The sequence below is a fragment of the Rhinopithecus bieti genome, unplaced genomic scaffold (assembly GCF_001698545.2).
Source record: "Rhinopithecus bieti isolate Rb0 unplaced genomic scaffold, ASM169854v2 scaffold_28456, whole genome shotgun sequence".
Classification (NCBI taxonomy): Eukaryota; Metazoa; Chordata; class Mammalia; order Primates; family Cercopithecidae; genus Rhinopithecus; species Rhinopithecus bieti.
The window spans coordinates 571,326-578,595 of record NW_016812403.1 but is presented as its reverse complement, the minus strand read 5'-3'; positions in this window follow the sequence as shown (position 1 = coordinate 578,595).

The following is a 7,270-nucleotide window of genomic DNA, read 5'->3' as shown; positions in this document are numbered from 1 at the left end:
GGAAACCCAGCTTACTCAGAACATCCGAGTGAAGAGAAAGGGAAGAAAGGGGCTGGTTTTCAAAAAAAAAAAAATAGAATTATGCAACAAAACACTATTGGACTATGTCTGTCACCCATCTCTGCTTGTCTTTTCTTGCTGGCTTAGAACAAATTTATCTACATGGAAGAGAATCCAAGTCTTGACTTTTACATCTTATAACTTCAGCCACCAGAGAGAAACCAACCCAACTCTCTTGGTCCCAAGTTCAAAACTCCTAGTGGGAAAACCCAGTGGGCTAACTTAGAACAGTTGCTCACTTCAGGGTCCAACAGGCCATGGGAGTAAGATTGTGTAAGAGCTGGATATCTTTCACAGGACCATCAGAATAGAGTAATTGGGTAGGGGGAAGTACTTAGAAGGTGGAGGAGGAGGGATTCTCAACAGACAATTCCATATTTGTCTATTAGAGTCACTGCTATGGTTTGAATGTGTCCCCAAAAGTTCATGTATTAAAAAAAAAAAAAAGGAAAAGTAATCCCCAGTGAAACCATACTGAGAGGTGAGACCTTTAAGAGGTGATTAGTCACGAGGGCTCTGCCTTTACAAATGGATTAATGCTGTTATCTTGGGAGTAAGTTTGTTATGGAGGGAGTGGTGTTCTTATAAAAGATGAGTTCCGTCTCTTTTTTTCCTCTCTCTCCTTCACTGTGTTCTCTTGTCCTTCTACCTTCTGCCATGGGATGACATAGCAACAAGGCCTTCTCCAAATGCAGGCCTTCAACCTTGAACTTCCCAGCTCCCAGAAGTGTAGAAATAAACCTCTGTTCTTTATTAATTACCCAGGTTCAGGTATTCTGTTATAGCAGCACAAAATGAACTAAGACAGTGACCATGAACCTTGGCACTCAGCACGAGACCTGGCCTTAGGATGCATGAGACAGTGTTGGTTGTTAACAAGAGGAACATGAAGGAGAATGGAAGGCTTTCAGTCCAGACTAGCAAGCAGAAGTTTTATCCTCACCTCCACTCCTTGAGATGGTTCTGCTGGCCTTAGCAGGTCTGGGCTTATCCTAGACCGATTGGTTCTAGGCTAGTAGCTTCCAGCTCCCAGTCTCCTGTTAGGATCACCTCTAGGCAAATGCTTATGGTCAGGCTGGGCTAGACTGGACTCGGAGGCCATCCCATGGAGCACAGGTTTGAGTGTTATCACATTATTCTAAGAGTGGTAGAGCCAAGCTGCTAGGACCCTCAGGCAAGGCATAAAGTAGGAGGTCCTAACCTGTTGAGCCATTAACCCATCTGTGGTCCTATGAGGTGGAGCTTAGGAAAAGCAGCCCCCAGACCTTTTTTGTGTTCATAGGCCTGGACCACATCTTTAGTTTCAGACAGTCTGGTCTACAATAGCAGAAAGAAAGAGTGAAGAGTGAGCCTTGCCAGAGTCCCTACAGTTGGAGCAGCTGAGCTGAAATGTAGGGTCAGAATAAATACCCATCTGGGCTCATCTGGAGGCCTTGAACATGAAGCAGCCTTAGACATAGGCCGTAGCCTATCCTAATCCACCTGCCCTTAGCTCCCTGGTCCAGCCAAAAAGAAAGAACTTCGGCTGTTTCTTCATGTCGTTTCTTCCATCTCTCCCAGGATCATGACTTTCTGTGAGCATCAGGGAACTTCTTGAAACAAAGAGAAAGCAGGGAGCATATCAAGGCTCAACCTTGGCTCCAGGTTTCCATCCTGGGAAGCTCTTTGGAAACATGGGGCCTGGCAGGGCAGAGTCTAGAATTGGATACTTGGAACTTGGAGAACACATTCAGACTATTTATTGATGGAGAATCAGAGGATCAGTGTATTCATTAGGAAAAAGGGCTAAGCTACTATAACAAAGAGGTCCTAAGTTACAATGGCCTAAAGGAGATGGAACTTTATTATTTATCTGTCGTAACAGGAGATAAAAAGTCTAGGTTGGTAGGGTTACTCCACAAGGCCACTTACAGACCCAGCTTCCTTCTATCTTATTTATTTGCATAGTTTAGGCTATTGATTAATCAAATCTGGGTGTTCTAATGTCTATATTCCATCTTATGGAAAGGGGAGAAGATAGGAAGTTGTGGATAAGCAACTTGTTTCTTCATGCCTGTATAGTCTTTGTCTCTCCCCAGAACAAATTTATCTACATGGCAGACTATATGAGTCTTGACTTTTACATCTTATAGCTTCAACCACCAAAGAGAAACCAACCCAGCTCTCTGGGTTCCGATGTCAAAACTCCTACTGGGGAAACCCATTGGTCTAAACTGGGTCTCTCCCCTTGTAAGCAAGAGAGGTGAAAATAGCTCATCTCTCTCTTTTGCTTACAAATAAAAACTAGTAACTTGTCTATACCCATTGCAATGGAAGCTGGAAATACAGTCTCCAGTGCCATGTGCCCAGGAGGAAGGAAAAGACATGTTGAATATGCCACCAGTAGTCTGCCACACTCAGGAAGGGGAAGTTACACAGTGTGAAATCTACAAGAAGTGGACTCAGAATCACAATGTAGGCCTAGCATCACCAGCAAGTCTGTGGCTCCAGTTCTACCTGCAGGCGCTGAGCGTTTCAATCAGCATCCTGTCCCCAGGTGTGTTCTCCCAGGCTTTAGAGGGCTCAATCTAGTACAAGCCCCAGGTGGTAGCTGTGACCTCCAGTCCTGATAGGACTCAAATATTTCTGACTCACCACAGGGGTTATTTGAGCACAGGGGCTTGGAGAAGCCCAGGCAAGTCCTAGGTAGCAGCAGCTACGGAGGAATATGTGCTTCCAGGGTTTTTTTGTTTTGTTTTTGTTTTTGTTTTCTCCCCCAAACTATCATTTGGGAGTTTGGCAGGGCCTCTCAGACAGGTTGGATGCTGGGTAAGAAGGAACCCCTTTGGCTTCTTCCATCATGGGTCGGGGTGAGGCAGGAAGACCCCACTAGAGACTGAGGGAGAGGGACCAGGAGGGGCACTAGGAGTGCCCTCCCATCAGCCCCACATACCTGGGTCCCTGCCTGCAGCATGGAGAAGGATGGTTTCTGAGATGCATGTGCTGTTGGGACATGCGGTTGTAGCTCCAAGGGGACCACCTGCATGTGGGTGTGTTCACTCTGGTGAGCTTGTTGGGAAACAGTCTGTTCTCTGGGAGTGAGTCACAGTGCTCAGCCCCACAGCCCAGTCGGTTGGCGTCCATGAAGCTCATGGACCAGCACCAGCCTCCAGAGCACATAGCACAGCTGGACCCTTAGACCCAGCCCAGGATCGCTCCAGGTCTCCAGTCATCAGTGGACAGGTGATTAGGAGGGTGGGAGAGGGAGGAGATGACCCCTAGTCACATAAAATCGGGGTTCAGATTGAGAGTCTGACATTGCAAGTCAAGCTGGGTGGGGTTTGGTTTCAAGCTGGGGTATTCGTAACCTCAGAGGGAGCTGTGGGCATCCAGGAGCCCCCTTGGTAAGGGTCTCTGAAAGGTGGGAGGTGCAGAAATGAAGCCATTTGGAGGTGGGAAGAGGCCCCTACAACAGCTGGCTGGGGAAGCCTGAAAGCTCATCAGCACTGCAGAGGTTGTTGCCATAATCAAGTCTCAGAGCAAGCTAGTTGGCTACATAAATGAAAGAGTGGAGGGAAATATTTGAGCCAGGCAAATTCTCCCAGCTGGGGCTAGGGTGGCGGGTGCATGGAGTGTAACAGTAAAGTTCAGAATATCTGAGTTGGATTGGACCCCTGAGACCTTCTTCTCTGACCCATTTTTCTCTCAAGATAGGAAGCTGGAGAAGAAGATGCAAACACTTATAGCTTAATAGTTTTTCTTTTATCGCTGTCACACAAATAAGTATACAAATAACTATGTAATTAACTAGATCACTGTGATAAGAGCTATGGAGGAAAAGCATAGAGGGCCCCATGTCAGAGTATAGCAGGGAGGCCTAACCTAGTCTTGAGGGAAGAGGCCACCCTGACATTTAATCCTGGACACAAGGGATGAACTTGTGTCCAAATAAAAGGGTGGTCCAAATAAAAGGGGGCAAGAACATTTCAGGCAGAAAAGAATGGTGTGTCTGCAGGCCTGGAGACAGGTGGTGGTTCAGACAATGACAAGGGCAATATGCTGCGTCATAGGAGCAAGGGTGGGTGTCAGTGATGGGAGATGCTTCAGGAGAGCCTGCTCGTGCAGAGCCAAGTGGACATGCAGAGAGAGGACGGGGGCTTGCTGTGGAGAGCAACAGGAAGTCATGACAGCTTTGAGGGTTGGTTGACGAGATCTCATTTGCATTTTTAAAAATCTCCTGGCTGCTCATGGAGTAATAGAGGCTATATTATTGAGGTTCAGGGTGGACTTTGGGTGGGGGCCAGTAAGGAGCTCTTGCAGCAGTATGCAAGAGATCATGGTGACTTGGACTAGGGCAATAACAGTGACTGATTGGAGGGTGTGTCAAAAACAACTCCCATTTAATTTCTAAATTTAAAAAATTATAAATTACTTACACATTATGAATAATGAAAAGATAAATGTATACTTTTTTTTGAGTCAGGGTCTCACTCTGTTGCCCAGGCTGGGGTGCAGTGGTATGATCATGGGATCATGGCTTACTACAGCCTCTAATTCCTGGGCTTAATCGATCCTCCCTCCTAAACCTCACGAGTCACTGGGATTACAAGTGTGAGCCACCATGCCTGGCTCAGTGTATACTTTCTCCTTCACTCTTACCTTCCATTCTCACTCACTAAGGTCACCAGTGTTGACAACCTGAACAACTGCAGCCTTTCACATCTTTCCTTCACGTGCATCTTAACAGAAAGAGGTTTTCTTTTGAATGGGATAATGTTACTTGATACTCTGCAATCTACTTTTCCCACTAAACAGAACATCACAGATGTCCTTTGCAAGTCAGTTGCTCTAACTCATTTTTAACAGTTGCATAATATTCTACAGCAGAGTTGTAGCACAATTAATTCAATCATTGGTTGGCACTGATATTCATATGGGTTCCAGTTTTCTGCCACCACAAACAATGCCGAAATTAGGATTATCCTTATACATAGGTGATTTCCCCTTATAGTTTGGAGTCCCAGAAGGAGGATTTATAGGTCAAATGGCATGTACATGTTTAATACACAGTGCCAGGTTACCTGCCCCAAAAGTAATAGATCGTGCCAGATTGCTTGCTCGGTAGCAAAGGAGAGTACACATTTTCTCAAAATTTTAGCAGACCTGGACATTTTACTTTTTAAAAATTGCTTGCCAATCTGATGAATTTAAATAATGAAAACTTATTTTGCTTTAATTTGCATTTTCCCAATGACTAATGAGGGTAATCATTTTATTGACCATTTAGATTTCCTCTCTGAATGGCCTGTTCATTCTCTTTTTCCATCTTTCTTTTAGGCTTTTGTCTTTTATTTACAATTTATAGAAATTCTTTGTATATACAGCATATTTTGCAAATATTTTCCTAATAAATCATTTGTATTTTTCTTTTGTTTATGCTATCTTTTGCCATAGAAGTTCTGAAAATCAAATTTAGTATATTTATCTTTTCCTTTGTTAGTCCCAATAAATTTATTCATGTTATTATCCAAATCTATTAAATTTTTCTAATAAAATACCATCCAATATTTTCAATGTTTTATTCTTATTTTAAAATATTAAACCATTTGGAACACAATTTTTATATTTAGGGGAGGTAAGGATCCTATTTGTTTCTTCTAGATGAATAACCAGTTATGACAACACAATTTATTGAAAGAACTTTATTGAGATGTAATTCACATACCATACAATTCACCATTTAAAGTGTACAATTCAATGCATTTTAATATATTCACAGATTTGCAAATCTCCACAATTTTAGAACATTTTTGTAACCTCAAAAAGAAACTCTGCATACCTTAGCTATCACACCCCTACTATCCCCAGTCCCTAGCACTATCCCTAGTCCCTAGCAACGACTTATCTACTTTCTCTCTCTACAGACTTGCCCATTCTGACATTAAATATAAATGAAATCATACAATACACAGTATTTTGTGACTGGCTGCTTTCACTTAGCATTATGTTTTCAAGGTTCATCCATCCTGTGGCATGTATCAGTACTTTATTCCTTTTTATAGCTGAATAATATCTATTTGTCAGTTCATGAACATTTGGGTTTTTTCCCACCATTTGGCCATGATGAATAATGCTGATATAAACATCAGTATACAAATTTTTGTGTGGACCTATGTTTTCAGTTATCTTGGTGTACACCTAGGAGAGGAATTTCTGGTTATAGGTGACTCTGTGTTTAACTTTTTGAGGAGCTGCCAGGCTGTTTTCCAAAGTGGCTGCACCATTTTACATTTCCACCATCAGTGTATGAAGGCTCCAGTTTCTTCACATTCTTGCCAACATTCATTATGTAAAGTTTTTAATTCCAGCTTCCTAGTGGGTGTGAATTGGTATCTCCCTGTGGTTTTGATGTGCATTTTCCCGATGTTGAGCATCTTTTCAGATTCTATTGGTTTATTTGTATATCTCCTGTGGAGAAGTGTCTATTCAGATGGCAGTACTACTTACTAATTTTTCTCTGATGAATTAAAATGCAACATTTATCATATATTAAATTCCTTTCTGTACTTGAACCTGTTTATTGTCTCTTTGTTCCTGTGATCTATTTCTCCCTTCCTGACTTACACCATACTATTTGATTATGGTAGTTTTATAGTATGTTTTATTATCTAGTAATGCAAGTTGTCCCCAATTAGTCTTTCTTTTCATATGTTTTCTTAACTAGCCACATATATTTATTTTTTAATTGCACTTCAAGTTAAATTTTTTTCAGTTCTAAAATTTTAAAATTTGGGATTCTAATAGAAATTGCACTAAATTGATATATTAATTTTGAAAGGATTTGCTTTTATGATAATGTCTTCTCTTTTAGAAATATGGTTGTCTTTTTATATATCCAGATCTTGTTATATGTCCTTCAATATGCTTTCATGAGTTCCTTTAAAGAAGACCCTTACCGGGCCGGGCGCGGTGGCTCAAGCCTGTAATCCCAGCACTTTGGGAGGCCGAGACGGGCGGATCACGAGGTCAGGAGATCGAGACCATCCTGGCGAACACGGTGAAACCCCGTCTCTACTAAAAAAATACAAAAAACTAGCCGGGCGAGGTGGCGGGCGCCTGTAGTCCCAGCTACTGGGGCGGAGCTTGCAGTGAGCTGAGATCCGGCCACTGCACTCCAGCCCGGGCGACAGAGCAAGACTCCGTCTCCCAAAAAAAAAAAAAAAAAAAGAAA